The 22,205-nt window shown below is 41.9% G+C and overlaps 1 protein-coding gene across 1 annotated transcript in view; it reads right to left on the bottom strand.

The window, feature by feature from the left end:
* LOC122809247 (heat shock cognate 71 kDa protein-like) overlaps nucleotides 1–21,636 on the bottom strand; it is a 162,156-nt gene extending 140,520 nt beyond the window's left edge. The window contains exon 1 of the mRNA XM_044080573.1: nucleotides 21,490–21,636. The gene's annotated coding sequence lies outside the window, so the exon portion shown is untranslated. The remainder of the gene's footprint in view (nucleotides 1–21,489) is intronic.
* Nucleotides 21,637–22,205: the final 569 nt, after the last annotated feature.

Raw genomic sequence — 22,205 nt, 5'->3', positions numbered from 1 at the left:
ACAAAATAGCCCATTGAGGTTGATTCATCCAATGATAGTAAATCTGCTCAAGGAGCAGGAGTCACAAAAACATTAGTGAAGAAAAAAAAACATCTTTTGCTGCAAAGTTTGAGATATATCACTTACCTAGTTTCATTAGGGTTTATTCAGCCCTTAAACACAGACTTGCAGCTGTATTCCAGAGGAGATGATAGCATCAGACATTTGTTAGGTAGGTATGCAGAAACAGCCGTACAGTAGTGTGGTATGAATGAAAGAGTGTTACAAGACTGTATCAGATTTAGAAAGACTCTTGAACTGCCAAAGGATGGTTTTCCTTATGTAATGTTCTGAAACTGAGGAATGTTTCAGAGACTAGAGAATTTGATGCAGGCATTACCAGTAGAGGAAAAGGAAGGTTGGGAGGTGGTGAGTGTTAGTCGTATTCGCAGGCATAGATAGATGTGCATGGATGTGTGTCTGGACTGTTAAAACAAAGACTTAAAAACTACTTTGAAAGTTGGGCAGCCATTTCCTGATCATTTCATACAAACCAAATGGTCAATCTGCTCTACTGCAGCATCACGCCTGGGCCGTACATTAAGAATCATTCCACCAAAGAAATATCAGCGTCCCATTCTCCCCAACCACTGTAGAACATTAACCCCTAGTTTTACAATGCACTTAACAGTCTGATACCTTGTATCCAGGCTATGAAGCCTCACAACAAGCAAGCAATTTTACATGCACAAGAAAATACGTACTGCAATGGGCAGTGTTCCTTTTCCCTTTGGTCCACACATGCATAATGATATTATTTTGATTGCAGTGATGGTGGCCTGGGTGAAGAAGTATTTTATTTTAGTCAGTTGCTGAATGGGTATCCATCAGGCATGACTGCCTTTTTTAGAGAAGATACTCAGCAGTCACTGTCATAAACTGAGCATGTGGAGACTGAGACGACCATGCCTATGATTAGCAGACAAAGTCCATTATCCCTTTTTCATGCTATATTGTCAAACGGGTTTTATGCATTTCAGAGTATTTCCAGTATTCCTGGGCACTGATTGGACATGCAATGCACACAGCAGGAAGAACGTCATAGTCCACATCCTATTCCACAGGATCACCTGGAGATGGACAGAAGGTATATGGCTGTGGGTCTATTTTAAACTGTTGAATGACCACAAATTCAAGATGCACACGAGCAAACCCAGAATAGCGAATCAAATTTTAGTTTTGTAAACTAGATATATGCTTGTATATGTCTGTGTCTGTCTGTGTATGTATGTAAGCCACTTGACAGGAGAGATGTAATGCATGTCACGCAACATATACCAGACTTGTATATGCACTACATGTTCTTGGCTGTTTGCGGGGAAAGGCTGAACATTATAATAAACAGAGAAATGCACAGGCAAAAATATGGCTAGTGGATGACTACGGACATCGGCAGACCCAAGCCCAATGTCTTGAACACCTAATTATATCTCAGTCTGCTGCTCTGTAAACTGCTCTGATGACCCACCCCTCCAAGTTCCTTATATCTGGATTGTGTGTATAGCGGAGGATAACAGATAAAAAAAATGACATTGCCCCTGCACAGAAAACTCAAACAATTGTTTGTATTCGGTATCTTTCAGAGAGACATGCCCTAAGGTTATAATGACAGAGCTTATGAATGTTGATTAAAGCAGGGGACCTAAAGCCCTGTGCTATGTGAAACTTCCCAGAGCTGCAGTTTTGGTTAGTTGACTCAGAGCATAAAAGATTCAAGTTTCAAAAAGCCACTGAACATTTTCTGTGCCTAAACTAAAGGTTTTATTTAAGGTTTTCTGTATATAGCACTTCATTATTCAATAAAAAGGCTGCTTTGTGGTTCATGGCTACCTTAGCTGTACAGTTTTCTAATTATGAAAGCACACTAATGTGTTGTTACTGATAGCTGCTGGGTGTGGGAGGGCATCTGCCGAGAAGTTTTGGCAGATACTGAAGTTCCAGAACCAACTGCTCTTGGCAGTGCATCAAGGGGCGGGGCTTCTGACAAATGCATTACAAGGGTCAGAGTCTTAAAATAGAATGCACACATGCACATACGCACATTCAAACCAACATGTACAAGTACTGCCCGTGTCTCTCTCTCTCTCTCTCTCTCTCTCTCATACTCATAATCTGCCCTTGTTTAACTGAAGTAGGAGGCATAAAGAAAGTGCAGTCATCCTGATAAGACATCTTCAGAAAATGTTGGATATTGGATCGCAGCAAGAATCATTCTTTTCTTAAGTTTAATGCTTTTATTCAATATGCTAAACTCAGCTACTTATAATTTTTGAGTGACTAATAAATATTATTTATGAATGCTGGAGAAAAAATACTACTGCAACAAGGAGAATCTGAGATGGCAAATTATTATTATTTAAGTTTAGCCTTGCAGTGAAAGGCCTAGCCTTCATTTTATCATTTGAACCTTTTGCCACTACAAAACATCAGTAAAAGCAACTGTGCAATATATAAATATTTTATATCAGTGTTTAGCTTCTACTGAATGTTTTTGTAACTTCATTTTTCAGATGGAATATTGCTTTTATAATACGGAGAACAAAGCTGCTCTAAGCTGTTTGGCTTCCTCTTACTGCTAATTACTGAAGCAAAGACTTTTTTTTAATTTTTGGAACCTGGTTCTTATCTGAAGGATCTCTCATACTAGTTTGGACATCTGACAACTCGCTGTCCTACAGGTCATCATAGTATTGGTGGATGAGTGGCTTCAGTTCGAAAATGTAACACTGCAGTGAGGATCACTGCAATGTCAACTGTGCAAGCTGGCAGATCATTTTTTGAGGATTTTCCCCTTTTACTCACTGTGGTGTGACACTGGAGTTGGCATAAAAAATTTTGGGGGTGGGATGGGGTGCAGGGGTAGCCTAACCCCCTGCAAAAAAAAGATATTTTGCATTTTTTAGTATTCATACTTCAAAAGTCAGTGAGTCAAAAGAGACTGTTGTGATTGCTCATAGATACACTCTGAGAATCTATCCCAGAATGTTTACTCTTATAACAGTTCTCCAAGTCTATAGTTAGGGCAGACATTTTCAGGCTTAACCCCGTTACACTTAAGAACTGTCTTTGTATTTATATAGCATAAATTTACAAGGTGGCCCCTCTTTTTCCAGTTGATGATTTGCCTTGCGGATTGAATTCACTGTTGAGCATAAGGTGAGGGTTGCCATCAAATGAATTCCAGTTACAAGACAGTTATGGTGGTCTGCAGATGCCATAATTCTGATTTAAGCCAAAAACAAGAGCTTTGTCACCTACATTTCTTCCCACGGAGCTGCATACACTGATTAGCCACCAGTGAGTATATTTATAATAAGCTGGTAGTCTGATCTTACCCCATTCATAGCTAATGCTTTGCCTATAATCTGGGCTACCACTAAAGAATGGTCAAGCAGTCATGAACCACCAGCCCTTCTCAATGGAAGGCAGCTATTCCAAGATACCCATCTTATTCCTACCCCCAGTTCATCATCTTGTGGTCCAGGTTCACTCTTTAACCAAGAGTACTGGCACACATCATGTCAGGCCCAAAGTCAACAAATCGGTCACAAATGCAAAAACTTTACCAGCATGTGAAGATCATGTGCCTTGCATAGTTTTCTTATTTTGTTACCTACTGCACAAGCTGTCAGGCCCAGTTAAACAGCCTAGATCTCCAAACTTCTCATTACCATTGCCTTATGAATGCCCCCGACAGACCTGAAATATTGCACTGCTGCCTTTTTTCTGAAATGCCCACAGAAAAGCTGCTTTATGGCTTTCTCTTGTTTTTCCTCCAAAAAGAATTCTTCAGGCCAATTGTAAGCAAACGTTGTGTATATTCACACTAAGGCCTGTTCTTACATGCCAGTTTTCTTACTAATCACTCAAAACAAAGCTATTAATGCTATAATTCTACAGGAAAAGAGGCCTGTATCAGTATGATTCATTTGGTTTGGGAGATCAATGCTTGGGGGTGTTGGGGTTTGTCCCTTTAAGGGTGGTACATTGGGAAATGTCTCCCTGCAAAAAGTGCTTAAAGCTTGACTTTTGAACTTGTAGTGTTTCTGTGATTTGGGTTTGGTAATGTGGTTCCTCAATGTCTTGCTACTCAAAAGTTTCATGGTTGAAACATGGGAAAGAATGTGCCAGTGACTTTAAATGTTACTAGCATGTCTGAACAAATGCAAAGACAAAAAATGCTGGGAAACAAAATAACTAGTAACCAGTATTAATCAGAAAATGCTGACCAGTAAAAACAGCTACTGAAATAAAAACATAAACAGTAATTCTATATGGAAATAGACCATAAAGAACTCTAGACCACATCTCAAGTATTCTCTACAGCTCAGAAAGCCATTCTTTCTTATTAGTAATACAGGATTAAGTCTGTTCAGTGAATGACAACTAACTTGCTGCAAAGTCCACAGCAGAAGCTGTTTTTAAGTGACACTTGAGCGAACAGCATCTTTAAAAACAGAAAGAATCAAAGAAAGGATCTGGGCATCTCTCTTATATTGTTATATTCTTGCTTTCTCACATTGCTTCTTTATTTCTTGTTTTTTCAAAAACAGTGTTTCTCTTCAAAAGGCTTCTGCTATAAGTTTCTATAGTGTTCTGAAAAAAACTGACAGAAATTGAAATGGATTCATCTGTGACCCAGTTGTGGGGTTGCACTACATATGGTACTAAGCATAGTAACCTTGAAGTCACAGCAGCATGGAAACAACATTAGTAGTCGTAAGAGTCATCATGCTTTGGCTAGTACAATGATAAATTGTTTTTCTTTTTTTTTTTTCAATAAATTTACCTGAAGTCATTCCACAGTGTCACCTACAAAAGCCATTTTTTTATTTGAAAGTTTAAACATTACATTTCAGATAGAACATACATGTTTTTCAAGTGATATGTAGTATGAATGTGTTATAGTGTCACAGGTACTTACGTACTTGGCTATTAATCTGTGAGGATCTTAAGAAGCCTAACATTAACATTCCCTTTGTATTTTTAGCCATTATATTCTGCATACAAATAACTCAGAGATAGGTCAAACAAGGATATGTTGGAGGATTTACGTTTCCCCTATCCATAAAGGACAGAGTTGTTAAACAGGGGGTAAATTTGTGGTTACCCATCCATTTGTCCAAATTACATTTGAATAGAGTAAGAAAAGTACTTTGCTTTATGTGGAGTGGAAGACAGTTCCACAGAAGTGGCATTCTGTGCAATACAGACCTATGCCTCCAACATGTTCTATTTATCTTGCAAAAGAGACTGAGATCCCTTGAGCTGGTATTTATGATACTATTAGATTTGTGAGTGAGTGGTAGGTCTGACAGAACAGGCTCTGTTGAAACTCTATACGCAAGGCAGAGGTTGCCTCTCAGTAGCATGTATGATATTGAGAAAATGGACAAGGCTTTGAAACAGTCTACATAGTTTAACTGACTTTTGCCTTGATATTTTTAGTAAGAAAGCATTATGGTCATTATAAAGCACTAATCAAGAGTAATCTACCAAAACTGCAATATCTGCACTTGTTTTAGTTTTAATTTATTTGGGTACATTTGCTCACTCTGTCCATAGACTAAATAGTTTGTTAAAACTAGAGAAAGAGTCAGATGGTAAAACTTTTAGTTATGTACTTACCGTAACGATAGATGTATGCGATCCATCTCACCTACATTCTAAACTGATGGGCTCGGAGCCGAGAATCGGCTCCGACTCAGCCGGTACAATAGCACAAAGTCTCTGATTGGCTGGGCCAACCCCTATATCCCAGGATGCACTACACCCAAGCCCCCAGATCTTGTTTGCCCACACAAAGTCCCCTTCACATGCACCCAACTCACAGAGATACGTGATCCAGAGAAGAGAATAAGACCTTCAGTGGAAACCCCACAAAGCGTTTCCTCCAAATCCTGCAGGTAGGGGGCCGGAGGGCGGGTATATACAAATATAGGCGAGATGGATCGCATACATCTATCGTTATGGTAAGTACATAACTAAAAGATGTAAGGCGATCCTATCTCGCCTACATTCTAAACTGATGGGACCGTGTCCCTAGCACCTAGATCCTGGGAGGCTCATTGGAAAACACTCCCGAGCACTGTGGTGCCAAATGACGCCCGACTCCTGGACTCCAAGTCTAATTTGTAATGAGCAATAAAAATGTGTGGAGAAGACCAAGTGGCAGCAGCACAAATTTCATCTACAAACAGTCTGGAGTGGAAAGCTGTTGAAGTTGCCATAGCTCTAGTAGAATGTGCTTTAACTGGAAATGGAAGGGACCTTCCTGTCGATGAATAAATAAAGGATACACAATCCCTGATCCACCTGGCAATAGTGGCCTTAGTGACTGGTTTGCCAATTTTATTATCTGCAAAGGCAACAAATAATTGATCTGATTTCCTGTCCTGCTGCGTTCTATCCAGATAAAGACATAGTTGTCTATGCACATCCAACTGGTGACATCTGTATTCTGCATCGGTGGAATAGTCAGGAAAGAAGACTGGAAGCTCAATTGATTGCTGAAGAGAAAGAGCAGAAGAAACCTTAGGGAGAAAGGATGCGTTTAATCTCAGGGATACTCTGTCCTTATGGAAAATGAGGTAAGGAGGCTTGGCAGAAAGGGCTTGAAGTTCTGAAACCCTTCTGGCCGAAGTAATAGCTACCAAAAAAGCAATTTTCCATGATAACATTTTTTTCTCACAAGTTGTTGCTGGTACGAATGGAGGGGATGTCAAAGCAGCAAGGACCACATTCAAATCCCATGGTAAAACTGGCTGTGATATAGGGGGGCAAAGCAACCAAGCTCCTTTAAGAAAGGCCTTACACAATTTGTGACTCATGAGAGCAGGGTCAAAGGCAACATGGTAATTGGAAATCGCTGCTAACTGCACTTTCAGCGTAGAAACCGCAGAGCCTTGTCTAAAAAGAGAAGCCAAAAAGTCCAATACTGCTGAAACAGAGGCTGTCAGGGGATCAAGGTTATGCCGCTGAGCCTAGAAGGCAAATCTTTTCCATTTGCTAAAATAAATACTCTTGGTAGAGGGCTTATGTGAAGAGGACAGTATCTGATCTACCTCAGGCGAAAACACATGCTGCCTGACTAAGGTCGGAACTGGAGCAACCAGGCCGCTAGCTTGAGAGTCCGTAGAGATGGATGGGCCTGCCCCGACTGGTGAGTCAGGAGGTCCGGGACCGGGTCTAGGATCCAGGGACCGTCCACCGCATACTTCCTCAGGAATGGAAACTATACTTGACGGGGCCAGAATGGAGCTATCAAGATCATGAAGCTTCCCAGACGGATAGCCTTCTGAATCAGTCTGGGCAGTAGAGGAAGTGGAGGGAAGGCATAGAGTAGGCCGGAGGGCCACTTGTAAACTAGCGCATCCCTAGGTTCTTCCCCTTGGGCAGGAATCAGGGAGAAGTAGTTGTCGCACTTCGCATTCAGCGGACTGGCGAATAGATAGCAGTAAGGCAACCTCCACTGGGCGAAGATCTGATCCGCCACTTGGTTGTTCAGGGACCATTCGTGAGGCATCAGAATGTCCCTGCTCAGCCTGTCTGCTATAACATTGGATTTCCTAGGAATGTGCATTGCCACTAGGAACCTCTGGGAAGCAATCGCTTATTCCCACACTCTCATGGCTTCTCTGCAAAGGGGGTAAGATCTGGTTCCTCCCTGTTTGTTGAGGTACCAAACCACCGACATATTGTCTGAAAGGATTGCGATTGTCCTCAGTGGGAGAGAGCTGTGAAGTGCCTGCAACGCTAGAAGCACCGCTCTCATTTCCAGGACATTGATATGTAAGCGAGTCTCGTGGTCTTGCCAAGTGTCTTGGACAGTCCTGCCCAGACAATGCCCCCCCCCCACCCTGTCTGGGAAGCATCCGTGGTGACAGTGGCAACGGGGTAAGGGGGGTGAAAAGGTCTGCCTAGGTTCAGGTTGGAGGAGAGAAGCCACCAGTGGAGATCCCACCGACAAGTGTCCATGATTAGAATCGGGTGGGACAACGGGAGTTCCTGAAAGGACCATTGGCTCGAAAGGAGCCACTGTAGAATTTGCATGTGCAGCCTTGCCATCGGAACTAACAAAATAGTGGCTGCCATAGATCCTAAGAGTTGAAGGACTAACCTGGCTGGAGCCTTCCAACGGGGCAATAGGTCCGTGACCTGGTTCTGTAAGATCCTTATCCTTTCTGTTGGGAGGTAGGCTCGCATTTCTAGCTCTGCGCCTATAAAGGCAACACGCTGTGATGGCAGCAATACAGACTTTTCCCAGTTGAATGTTATGCCTAGCAATTGACCTAATTCGATGGTGGTAGTCACAGCTTGAGTGAGCAGATACTTGGTGGGGGAGGTGAGGAGCCAGTCGTCTAGATACGGAAACACCTGGAATCCAAGACGCCTCAGGTGAGCCGTTACCACTGCCAGGCACTTGGTAAACACCCTGGGGGCTGTGGTGAGACCAAAGGGCAGGGCTCGAAACTGGTAATGACTGGATCCCAGGCGGAAGCATAAGTGAGTCCTGGACGCTTTGTCTATCTTGATGTGATAATAGGCGTCCTTGAGATCGATGGAGCACATCCAAACTCCTTTTTCCAGCAATGGGAAAATGGATTGTAGTGTGACCATCCGGAACTTGGACTTCTTCACGAAGCGGTTGAGACGGCTGAGATCCAGAATAGGTCTCAAGTCCCTTGTTCTTTCTGGCACCAAAAATAATCTTGAGTAAGTTCCTAATCTGGTCTGGCCTTTGGGGACTGGTTGGATGACTCCTTTTTCTAGCAGCTTTAACACTTCTGTAGCTGCTTGAACCCTCTGATTGGGTGGCACGTCCGGGATTTTCCTTGGAGGGGAAGGGGGATGAATAAAGGGTATGGTGTAACCTCCGGTGATGATCCAGAGCACCCACTGATCCTGAGTGATGGACTCCCAGGCTTTCAGGTGCCCCGAAAAACAACCCCTGACTGGCTCTGGAGACGCACAGTCGGGCCGTCCCTCAGGGACATTGTAAGGATGAACCGCGAAAGGATTCGCGGTCTCTTGTGTTGCGGGGGCCTCCACCGCCTCTAGGGCAATGCCTTCCAGAGTAATTCCCCCTTCCTCTGCCTCTGGAGGGGGGTTCACATTGATTAGCAGGGAAAGACCTTTGCGATTTCTTGAACCACATCTTCCCTCCCATCAGAGCCTTGGGATAAGGTCTCATGGGAAGCGAAAAACGGGCCCCGACGGCAGACAAGGTCTTGCCCTCCTGCTCGCATCTAGTGAGAGTGTCCTTCACCTTGGGTCCAAAGAGTGAGGACCCATAAAAGGGAGCGTCTGTGAATGAAGACTTGAATGCCTCCGCAAAGTGACACAAGCGCATCCAAGCCTGCCTCCTCAGGGCTACGCCCGAACTCGCTGCTCTACCCGCCCCCTCGGCCGCATATGAAATGAGCCTCATGGACGAGTTAATGATGGACGACAGGGTAGATAGCTGGGCATTGACAGACTGAGCCAACGCTTCAGGCACATTACCCGAAAGGGTATCTCCCAACTCCTTCACGAGATCCCTTTGTAGTCTTGTGAAATGGCACAAATAATTCAGTGACCGCAAGGTAAAGGTCGCTGAAGATAGGGTACGCTTCCCGTACCTATCCATGCTCCTAGATTCCTTGTTAGGTGGATGTATAGACATTGAAGCCTCTGCCACGTCCTGTTGAGTGGCAGACGCCACCACCATAGCATCTACCGGAACTCCCTTAGTGAGAAACTGCTTATCGAGGGGTGCAGACAAGAATTTATTGGGACGAGTGGGAACAGGCTCCACAGAGTCAGGGTGCTCCCACACCCTTCGACAAATAATGTCCAGTAACTCGTCGAAGGGTGGAGATGCCCAGGAGGTGGAGGGCTGGGCTCCGAAGGCCTTAAGGAACACCGACTCTTCTGCAGAAGGGGCTTTGGAAGGCCAGTCGCCTCTCTGTCTCAAGATCTCTGGTATGTCAGAGAACAAGACATCGTCAGAGGGCGACTTAGGGGACCCTTCCGCATCATCCAGATCAGTGTCTGAGGTGACGGACTCGTCTGGGGAGTCCATGTGCTTCCTCTTGCACATCTTTTTCCAAGGGGTCTCATCAGGCAAGGACTCTGAAGGCCCATCCGAAACTAAGGGACCACACAAGGAGGTATCCTCAGGCCTGAGAGCCCCGCTGTCCAAGGACAGGGGTGCACCAGAGGCTCCAGTTGCTGTGCCCAGGGAAAGAGCTACAGATTCCGGAGAAGTGACTAGGGACTTGGCCAGCGCACTCCTCATAGGCTTGAAGGCGGGTCCACCAGAGTCTGTAGAAAGACCCCCCTCCGAGGCCCTGACCAGAGTTGGGCCTCCCTCGCTGAAACACCAAGAGGGAGACTAGGAGCCGAGGACAGAAGCCCCAATGACTCCCCCTCAGGTCCGACCGAAGAGCCACGAGTACCAGGACCTGTCGAAAGTATCGAGAAGGTTGGAGCAGAGGTAGGTGCCGACGGACTAGCAACGGGTCTCAGAAACGACCCAACAACTTCCCCAGATTCTGTAAACCCCGGCTCCGATGACCCTAAGGTTGTCGAAGGAGGAAGAGACGGTACAGGCAAGGCTGGCTCCGTAGCCGACTGGGCTGGGGCCGACAGCAATTTGGAAAAGACCGGTGACTGTAGGAGCCTCTGGACAACCCTGTCCAGGTCTGAATCAGAGAGCCTGGAGGACTTGGAGGAAATAGAAGGGGCTCGACAAACTGTCTCTATGGGCTCCAATATCACCGTAGGAGTTCGTCTCCGAATCGGCTCCAACAATATTGGAGCCGAGGCAGACTCAAGGAACACCAAAGCCTCCCTCGGAGCCGATGAAGTAGGAGCCAACGAAACCAATCCTGGAGCTGACCCTCTCTCTCTTGGCTCTGAAGCCCTAGGAGCCGTGGGAGGAGATCCCAATTTCGAACCCCTTTCCATCGGCTCCGAAGTCAGTGGAACCAAGGAAGGGGAAGCAGAACTTGGTCTCTCATCTCTCGGCTCCGAGGGCAATGGAGCCGAAGATGAAGACATAGATTTTCCTCTTTTAGCAGGCAGATCCGACGGACTGGTCGGAACCGACGACCTTTTCTTCTTACCACGAGGCTCTGAAGACTGAAGAGCCTCTTCAAAAGAAGGCCTGATTAAGCCTTTTAAAATCAGTTTATTTTTTCTCTCTTGGAGGACCCTGGAGGAAAAGGCATGGCAAACACTGCAAGACTCTTGCAAGTGCTTGGCCCCTAAACAGTAAACACAGATGTTATGGCCATCTGTGATAGACATCTTGTACCCACACTTGGTACATTCTTTAAAACCAGAAGGCCTATGCTCTTTTCCAGACATTCTGACCAAAAAACACACACTGAAGGAAGGAAAGGAAGGGAATAGAGCTCTAACTTAAACACTCTAAAGGTAGGGCTAAGGCCCACCAAACACCAGGAATTTACCACAGAAATTTTAACTTTAAGCTAAAACAACCAATACACACTCAGACAACAAGATAGCTATTAAAATAGCATAAGTATTTCTTAAATGTTAAGAAAAAGCTCACAAAAAAACCCCCAAATTTGACTAAAAAAATAGCGTACTTAGCCACAGCCAACTCAAAACCATGTCTTAGCACTAGGTGCGGCAAACAAGATCTGGGGGCTTGGGTGTAGTGCATCCTGGGATATAGGGGTTGGCCCAGCCAATCAGAGACTTTGTGCTAGTGTACCGGCTGAGTCGGAGCCGATTCTCGGCTCCGAGCCCATCAGTTTAGAATGTAGGTGAGATAGGATCGCCTTACATCTATTTTGTTGTACTGATTTCTAAGTGCAATGCAACTTTAAGAATGCAGTCTGAAAAATAAGAAATAATGAAATGTATGATCATAACAACTAAATTATTTCAAATATGTATGCTGAATAATTCTTAACTCTTTACAAAAAATATAGTTCTGGTGAAATACTCAAAATGTTGCAAGGCAACCACTAATGACCTTGTGAATGAGGAAGAAGTGCTTAGGAGGGTGCCATTTATTGTCACCCAGTCAGCCGTTTACCATCAGCCTCAGCTTGCTTTTGACCTCAGCTGCTGCTTGTAAATTTGTTTCTTTATTCCTACCACTCATGTAGTCAGAAACATGGTGACTTAGAACCAACATTATATGCCAGTAGGATCGAGATTTTCTTCTACATTTATTATTGCCCTAAGGAATATCTAATATCTGTATTAAGGAATAAATTCACATCCATAGACATGCAGATACTTTAATTTATCCTTTTTACTTAAGTTCACAGTTTTATGCTAAAAAAAGCATATATTTTAGATCATTCTTTTTAAATTGATTTTTGGCTCCTCCACTGAACCTGACCATTGGTTCCAACTTTCACTACTTTTATCCAAATGTCCCATTTATTCCATCAGGTGTGACAGTCAGCCATCTCTTCCCAAGGTGCCTAATTAGCCCATTTGTCCCCCTATGGCAAGAGTGAAGTGGTAAGTTGTAGACCAGCTTCCAGGTCCAGCAAAGTGGCCTATCTTCCTCTTTTGGAGCATCTCCTCTTCTCACTGAAGTCTCCATCAGTGCTGCCTTTTAGCAGGAAGTGTGTCCTTCACAAGATAACTTCCCCAGCTTGTGTACATGGGCAGAATGTCCTGTGTGTGATATGCCTATGCACATTATGGACATCTTCCACCTAGTGTTACCTCCAGGTGTCACCCAAGTGATAAATCAGAGCCACCTCCCTTACACCAGGATGCATGCGCCAGCAGAGGATGTTCACCACCACCCTCCCATACCAGCTCTATCAGGTGCTTGAGACATTAATAAAACACAGGTCACCTGGGCCACAGTCAGGGCTTTATCCTTATATGTCATTGGAGCTCAGTGAAAGTTACTTGTTTCCCATTTTCAATTCAAGATTTGATGTCACGAGCTTAGCTACTTTGTTAGTGATAGAAAAGGCTGATCCTTCTCTGGCTTACATCTTCTTACTCAAAACACTCGAGGACAGTTCATAGCAGCTCTAGCATAATGGCTTCAGCTGGAATTTGTATATGTTTCACTGCCCATTCATTTTTACTGCAGGATTGTATATACTTCCATATTATAATGTTACAGGTGTTCCAAGTCCAATACACCTTGGAGAAAAAGCAAGACAGGCATTACACTGTGATTGCTTTTTCTCTGACGTATGCCGACCTTGGAGAGAATAATAAATTAAGGGGGTATGGAACTGAAGCTTCCACATGGGGGCGCATGAGGGGCTTTTTTTGCTATAGCTTCTCATGCAATGAGAAGAACAAGTACATGCATTATGAGAGTGGGTATTCGAGCTGTCACTTCTGAGCTTTTTTGACCATTCCAGTACTCTGCAAGCTTAGCTGAAGTGAGCATACAAAATGGATTCAGCTGTTCCTCAATGTCATCAGCAACCCAATTACAATGCCAGGCTTCACTTACTACAGATTGTTACCGATTGCAGTGCTGACTGTTACCACGCTAAGAGACTGTCTGTAGTCGGCCTTTCAGTTGATGTCAGATAATCATACAAGTCTCTATCGCACATAGGCAGAGGTAATGAAGCGCATGCAACTATATGTCTGTCGTATCTTCCTTGTTTTCTCCTTATTATCAATGGGGGTTGTTGTTGTTGTTGTTGTGTCTTTCGGCTTTTCCCGGTTAGGTGTCGCCATAGCGGAACTCCGGTCCGCTAATGATTAGCAGTTGATTTTTATGTGCCGAGTTGCCAGCCCTGACACACAACCTTCAACGAAGGTACACCCATTCACGCAGAAGACCCCCTAGCTGAGAATCAAACCAGACAGCGTCTTACTGTGAGGTGACAATGCTACCGCAGCACCACCACCGCGGATATCAATGGGTGTAATACAGTTTAATTTGGTTTGCAGCTTCATGATCTTGGAGTTATTCTTGACAAGCAGACATTAAAAATTCCAGGTGTCAGCTGTTGCCAAGAAATGTTACTTCCATCCAGAGAACATTCCTGAACATGCCTCAGATGTGGAAACTTATTTGACCTTTGGATTTGGCTTCAGTGATTCATGCACTGATAACACTCCACCCAAACAACTGCGCTGCTGTCTATCCTGGAGACCTGGTGCATCTGCAGGCAATGCAGTAACATTATTATTAAGCAGTTCATTTTTTTGGCACATAATACCATCTTTGCAGAATCTGCACTGGCTTCTGGTTGATGTGTTTAAGGTGTTATTTCTGACCTAAGGAGCCCTGCACAATCTGGGGCTCATTTGTCTGAAACATCTTGTGGTGCTGTATGTTCCAGCTAGCTCCTTCATGTCATCAGAAGGACTGTTGGCTATTTCCTGAACTCATTTGAAGGGTTCTTATAGGTTATCTTTTGTGTACCTAACAGCAGTCTTGTTAAATCGGCTACCATCCCCAATTCAGGTGTTTGACTCTGACAGTCCCTTTAGGAATTCTTTCAAGTGTCATATTTTTAGATAGTTTTGTTTGAATACAAAGACATACATTAGCTTTCACTTTTCTTAATTTTATTAGAAAATAACTTTTTACCATATCAGCTTTCTTAACCCCTCTGTCCATATAACTATCATACTGTTTTAATTGTTTGTGTTTCTGTTTTCCATATTTACTATAAAATGCTTAGATGTAAACATCTGTATATAACAGACAGACAGATAATAAATTATTGCTGAATCTCAAGACAAGAACTTTAGCTTCTAAAGCATAGTATGAAGAAATTCAGCCTGCAACTTCAAAATTGTTTTATGCAGATTTTGCATTTGAAAAAGTTTCTTTTTTTTAATTTCAGAAAATATTAGTTCTGGAAAGCCAAATTACCTTGGATGTTTAGTACTCTGCTGGTGACTAATCTGCATTATCAGGTGGAGGATTGAAAACTGGGAGAATTACAAGAATTATTTTTTACTCATGAAATAAGTGCATTCATAGAGTAAAAATTAAAAGTGGGAGAAATAGAAATTTTGCTATCTAGTATGATGCGCTGGAACCAGTTTCCCTCAGTAACATGGCCAGTATACTTTTTCAAATACATAAGCTCACAATGACATGATTCTATTTTAGCAGAGCTGCATTTATCTTTCATTTTGGAGAGATTCCCACATCCAAGCTTTCTCCATTTCAGTTTTATGCCAGGAAATGAAGTGGAGTGTCTTTGTAACATCAAACTCTCACTTGTGAGGTTATAACATATTTCTAAAAACAGTTTGCCGTGGCAGAGCATGATGACTTTTGGCTAAAGTGTAACACTGAGCTGTTTCTGTTTTCTTGTTGGTTTGTTTCAGTTTTTTTTTTCTGGGTCATCTTCTCTTCTACTTCTATGTGGGGATGACTAGGCCTGAATGGTGCTGCCTTGCCACCCATGTCAGTAAGTGCCATGAGTGGTTCTTCTCTTTAAATGCATTTATTTTTCTTTTTTACATTTCCTGGTCCAGAGGATGAACCCAATGGCTCCCCTACTTGTATCCAGCTGACTCATTTGTTCCTCTACCAGGAAGAATATCCTCCGGCCCATTCATTCCCCTGTGGAGCTAAGAGTTGGGTGCTAGGGAATGACCAGTTTGCACAGCCTGTGGGCTTGCATTCCTCAGTCACCAGCAGCCTACAAACCCCACTACAGCTTCTTTGGGAGGTGCATTCTCACTTCCTCTCATGAACAACCTTGCACCCAAGTGATACATCACTTTCAGTGCTGGCATGCTAAGCTCTTCATGCTGCAGGCAATACATATGCATTCCTGCACCCACGCAGACAACTCAGATGTCTCCCTCCCTCCTGGATGGGCAAGCAGACATTGGACACTCATTCCTCTCCCCCTCTGCCTAGTCCCCTCAGCATCCATGCCACTAGTTGAACTCAGGTTATCTGGGGTACTATCAGAGCTTTATCCCTCAGTGCCAAGGTGACAGGTGTTATTCACTTATTTTTCTTTTCCTCAAGATGCCACAAGCATCTGACACTGTAACCAAGGATTCCGCCACTAAATTCATTCAGTTATTTTTTTAACACTTTTTCTACAGTTGTGGGGAAAAAAGCAGGCATTTGATAATGACATAAGCCCAACTGTATACCTGGGTAATTAAACAGTATTTTTAGATAATGTTTTATTCATCCCATTGGACTAAATATGTTACTCATTTGTGCAAAGTTTATTTTTCATATATGCCCTAATGTAATAGTTAAGTCTGATATTGACTTAATTACACAAGTTATGGTTACAATTTCCATAAGAAGAGAACTGTTAAACTTTACAGGATTTGCACAGCTATTTGAACGTGATTAATTTGGTAAAACAGATGAATCCATGTCAGTCCTCTGAAAAACAATTGAAAACTTAGTCAAACAGAAATGAAGCTAACAGCATGTTTGTAAATGGCTTTTTTATGTGGAAGGCAAATTCTTCACATCGTTATAGAGACGGCTTTGCCCATTTACCCCTAGAATTAATATGATTGACATCAAGGTTCCTGCACCTTTGGCAAGCGGCAAAACCCTGACTTATCAATCTCATTTGACAAAATGTACATTCAGGCACTTAAAGCCCACATAGAATAAACAGTACACACTCAGAGAGTTATGCATCAAGGTTAGAAGCAGTCTGAAGGTGTGATACATGAGAAAACGCATCATGAATGGTTGATATTTGTTAGTGTTTTAATCATTTGCAATCATGGACTCAGTAGGCAGCATATGTCTTTAAGCTCTAGAAGATGTGGACTAATATATAGGTGACCCTTGTTTTCAGATGACATGTACATCTGCCTGACAATTCCATGGTATTTTCTGAAAAAAAAGAGGAGGGTAGTTTTCTTGATTTCCTGGTAAATTTACCACAGCCAGTACAAATACTGCTTGGTCCCCCCAGAAAAAACAGATCATACACATAAAGAGGGTAACCTGGTAATACATATATATATATATATATATATATATATATATATATATATATATATATATATATATATATTATATGTGTGTGTGTGTGTGTGTGTGTGTGTATATATATATATATATATATATATATATATATATATATGTATGTGTATATATATATATATATATATATATATATATATATATATATATATATATGGATTCCTATTACAATAACGAAAGTTCACTACTTCGAACTTGTAATAGGAAGCCTTACTTCTGCGAAAGTTCACTTTAACGAAAGTGAACTTTTGCATAAGTGCACTTCACTGAAAACACTGCAGCACAGTGGAGGACATAAAAAACAAGCTATGTCCTCCACTATGGTATGATAGTCACGGACCTTAGGGTTAGGGCACGGGTTAGGGTAAGGGGATAGTTAGTAAAGCTATCCCCTTACCTTAACCCATGCCCTAACCCTAAGGTTCATGACTATCGCACCATAGTGGAGGACATTGCTATGTCCTTCACTGCACTGCAGTCGTCATGGACCTTAGGGTTAGGGCACCGGTCATGGTAAGGGGATAGCCCTACGGGCAGAACAGGACCCTTTTCTGCAATGTAGTGTGATCTCAGAGTTGGTATATTTAATTAGCAGGGGGTGTGGGGGTGCAGGGGGGGGGCTTACCCAACTGCAAAAATTTTAAAAATAGAATTTTTTTTTAATGTTCGAACTTCTGAAACTTTGATCATATGGTCTAAGCCATATGAATTTCGAAGTTTCAGAGCTTCAATAATCTGACATAGATCCATATATATGTGTATATGGGTCCCTATCACATAACTGAATTTCACTTAATCAAAACCCACTTAATCGAGATCAAAACACAGAGCATTCAGTTAAGCGAACGCTTACATCACTGGATTTCTACACAGGGAATGAAGGCAGTAATGTGATCTTAGTGTTGGTATATTTAGTTAAGGAGGTGTGTGGGCTCAGTCCCCCCACATTGGGGGGTGTGGGGGGCTACGTTCCCCCACCTGGGTGGGTTTGACATACTGTGGCATGTTCATTGGTTGAATGTTGGCCAACTGCCTTAATTCACTGTGTAGAAATCCGGTGATGTGAACATTCGCTTATTTGAACGTTCACTGTTTTTGTCTCGATTAAGTGGGTTTTGAGTAAGTGAAATTTTGATTATCAGAAGTAGACCCATATATCTATATCTATCTATATTTTTTTATCAAAAAAGATTTTTAAATAAGACATTTAATATATAAAATGTGAATCATAGTTTTATAATATTGTATTATTGCATTTAAATATTTGGAAGTGTTCTTATATATTTTTTGTGTCATTAATAAGATGGTTCTGAATTAATTTAAAAGCATTTTTAACTTTTGCCCTTATGAGGACTTCCTTACATTTTGGCTCTTAATTGACAATAATCTTTAATTGTTCACCAGGGACAATTTAAGTATGGTATTGATGTATTTTTTTGGCTCTTAATTGACAATCATCTTTAATTGTTCACCAGGGACTATTTAAGTATGGTATTGATGTATTTTAATTTTAATTTACCCGCGGTGGTGGTGCTGCGGTAGCGTTGTCGCCTCACAGTAAGACGCTGTCTGGTTCGATTCTCAGCTAGAGCGTCTTCTGCGTGGAGACATGCGTGAATGGGCGTACCTTCGTTGAAGGTTGTGTGTCAGGCCTGGCAAGCCGGTACATAAAAATCAACTGCCAATCATTAGCGGACCACAGTTCTGCTGTGGCGACCCCTAACCGGGAAAAGCCAAAAGACACAAGCATTGATGTATTTTAATTTGTTCTGAAGAAGTCTTGGGTTACAAGATGAAAGCGTGCTTGACTACTGGTTTGGATTATTGTAATAAATCAACTTTTTATCTTCTTTGGAGGTTGCTGCAACACTTTTTTCCTACTATTTCCACAGGAATTGCTTTGTCTGTTTACATATATATATATATATATATATATATATATATATATATATATATATATATATATATACACACACACACACACACACACACACACACACACACACACACACACACACACACACACACACACACACACACACACACACACACACACACACACACACATGCATAAGTACATAAATAAACTCCTAACCTTTCCATATGTTTTTTCCTTATTGCAAATGTGCTTGTGCAATGTGCTTAATGTTAGCCCAGATGTCTCAGGTAGTTTACACTTTGCTTTTTACACATTTGAGTCACTGCTGTCAGTGTCATTTTCTCAGAATTTAAACAAGCAAGGCTTTCTCAAATGAGTAAATGAGTGTGGGGATGTATTTCTTTTCAGGTTGTTTTTATCATATGCAGTGTATTCATCTGTTTACTACACCAGTGCTCTTTGTATATTTTTGGTTTGTCACTTGCCCTGTTGTACATGTCATTATGAGTATACTTTTTTCTGGTCTAGGAGGTGGGCTTCTGGTCTGCATCTGAAGGCACTTGAAGGCCTGGTATCCCTCTTTTCATTTGGTGTATTTTTTTGCCAGATTGCCAGCATACCGTGCATTGTCTTGTACAAATGTGGTGGTTTATAAGTAAGCTGTTGTACCTGATGTACCTTCTTCCCATTTTGTTATTATGTTTATACAAACAAACCAGAAAGAGAATACCACATCTTTAAGCAGGCAAGTATCCCAGGTCTGTTGTAGATACCAGGTTATTATAATAGATTAAGTATCCGGCACTATGACAGGTGTCTGTGTGTGCAGACTCTTGCATGTCTGTATTAACGTGTTCGTGTGTGTGTGTGTGTGTGTGTGTGTGTGTGTGTGTGTGTGTGTGTGTGTGTGTCTGTGTGCTCACGAATATGTTTTTGTGTGTGTCTGTATATATATATATATATATATATATATATATATATATATATATATATGTGCGTGTGTATCTATCTATCTATCTATCTATCTATCTATCTATATGTGTGTGTGTTATATATATATATATATATATAAGTACGCTTGTTTGTCTGTGTTTGTGTGTAGGTGAGTGTGTCGGCGGTGTATGTGTGTGTGCACTTGTGTGTGGGTGGGTGGGTGTGCAGGTGCATGTGTGTGAGTAAAGGAGGGTAACGTCTAGCCACAGCTGATTATTCCATTGTCTACTTTTGCTCCCTCTATTAACTTGCAATTCGATCTCTCAACCTGCAGAGATTGTTCCTTGCATTCCTCCTCATATTCTGTGCCTGTGACTCTTCTGCTTACTCAGTCACTTTTGCCATGTCAAGTAGTATATGACAGAAGATTAGTTATCAGTTATCTAGATAACGAGTCAGTGGAAATGGCCTATAGTAAGGATAAAAATGCACCAGAGGTTTTATTTACTTATTAGGTAACTTGGTAAACTGGACTGACAACTGTATTCATCTTTGACCCAGGGCACAGTCACAGCAATCATTTCTAAAAAGCAAACGAGAAATAACTGTGGCAGCATGTAGTGAAATGCAGACAAAATACCAATGTAAGGCACACAGAAATTATATAGATGCTAGTGGTGCACTAGCAAGCTGCCAACATACTGTGTAAAGCAGTTTAACGTAACACCCAAGTAAAACCAACCAACTCCAATATAAGTACCAAGTACTGCAGCTAGGCAATAATACAGCGTAAAATAGGTTGATGTAATCCATCTGAATGACCTTAGAACATACAGTTCTGATCAGATTGACTGGGGCAGTCAAAAAGGGAAGAGGATAACCCCCCCCCCCCAAAAAAAAAGCAGTTTAACCCTGCTGCTTGCCACATAAAATAAATCACTCTTCTCCCCATGTTTCTGTTTCCTTTCAAACTATTCCAGAAGTGCTGCAGAGAGGGGAAGAAAATAAGAGTGTTAATACTCTACTGGTTCTTACAAACAAGCTGCCAGTAATAAAACAGAGTAAGGGGGGGAGTTTATATCATTAATAATCTGACGTTTCTTTCAGCGAACTCATTACCCTGATGTTCAGAGTGCTGGCATTTTCTCTTCTGGAATCAGAAACGTATACACAGTGTTCTGAATGTTTAGAGAAAAGAAAAAAGTATGAAAGCCACATATTAAATCAGGATTTTCCCAACTGATCACTGTTCATCAGGTTTTACAATAGTTGTTGTACCTGCAGCACCTATATGAGATTTCAACAACCACTGGAAGGATCTGAACCCAGTATTCCTGTGATGTCATCAACTCAGCCTTATTCTGCTTATCAAATTCTCTGAGAGTAGCTGGCATTTGCATTTTTTAGCAACAGCTGCCAGTCTGATATGCTGCTCAAAGAGACCTGTGGATTTCATAAACAGTAGTCTAGAATTCACACTACAAATTATTCTGTCCTAACTGCAATACCAGATTAAATTTTAAATATATTTTTCTGTAAAAAAAATAAATAAATGACTGCATTTATCTGTATTCTCATTCTGATAAATACATATCTGCCTAAAAACTCATGCTGAAAGAAACTCAGATTAAGAGTACAGTTTCAAAATGAAGCAACTGTGGTTTAAAGGAGAAAGATAAAATACCTTTTATGATCTGCTGTGCAATAAGGCACTGTTTTGGTCTTCTACTTTTCTTACTCCCCTCTTCGGTTCCTCTTCTCCCTGCACGGGCTTGGAACTGTTTTAAGCTCCAGTATATAACCCCTCAGTCTGATACTATTTAGAGTGTTGTGACACTTTTCAGAATGTTCTGGATGGGATGTGTCCTAATCTCTGACCCACGGCCAATCATGACCCAGATCAGTCTGTCTGTCACTGGAAGAGAGGCTGGTCTGTATTTGTGACTGAAAAGTTCTGCCTCGCAGGACATGTCCATAAATGTTTTTTCTTTTTTTTTTTTTCCTTCTTCTGGCTCTTTCCTTTTGCATTGAGAGCTTTCGAAGAGCATTACAGAGGTTTCTAAATATACAAAGCTTAGGTTGCAAATGGAGGGGGATATGGCTGAAAAAGTTTCAAATGTCAAAAGTCAAAAAAGTACGTAACAAGAGAACAATCTGCTGGAAATGTTCACAGCTGTTACAAGCCCATTCCTTTTTTATTTGTTCTGTAACATGGAGACCACTTTCAAACAAAATATAATTAGGCATTCTGGGATATCTGAGAAGAGAGTTGTAAACCATAGTTAAACTACTGATCTGTTCATGTGTATGCCCAGGTTTGAACTTGATTGTTGCTGTACATACCCTCATGCAGGGAAGTCATTCACCAGCTGTTTGTCTTCATTTTGCTACCGTGTTCTC

The sequence above is a fragment of the Protopterus annectens genome, chromosome 8.part0 (genome assembly GCF_019279795.1).
Source record: "Protopterus annectens isolate FY-2018-M chromosome 8.part0, PAN1.0, whole genome shotgun sequence".
In the NCBI taxonomy this organism is placed as follows: domain Eukaryota; kingdom Metazoa; phylum Chordata; order Ceratodontiformes; family Protopteridae; genus Protopterus; species Protopterus annectens.
This window is presented reverse-complemented; position numbering and strand designations above follow the sequence as displayed.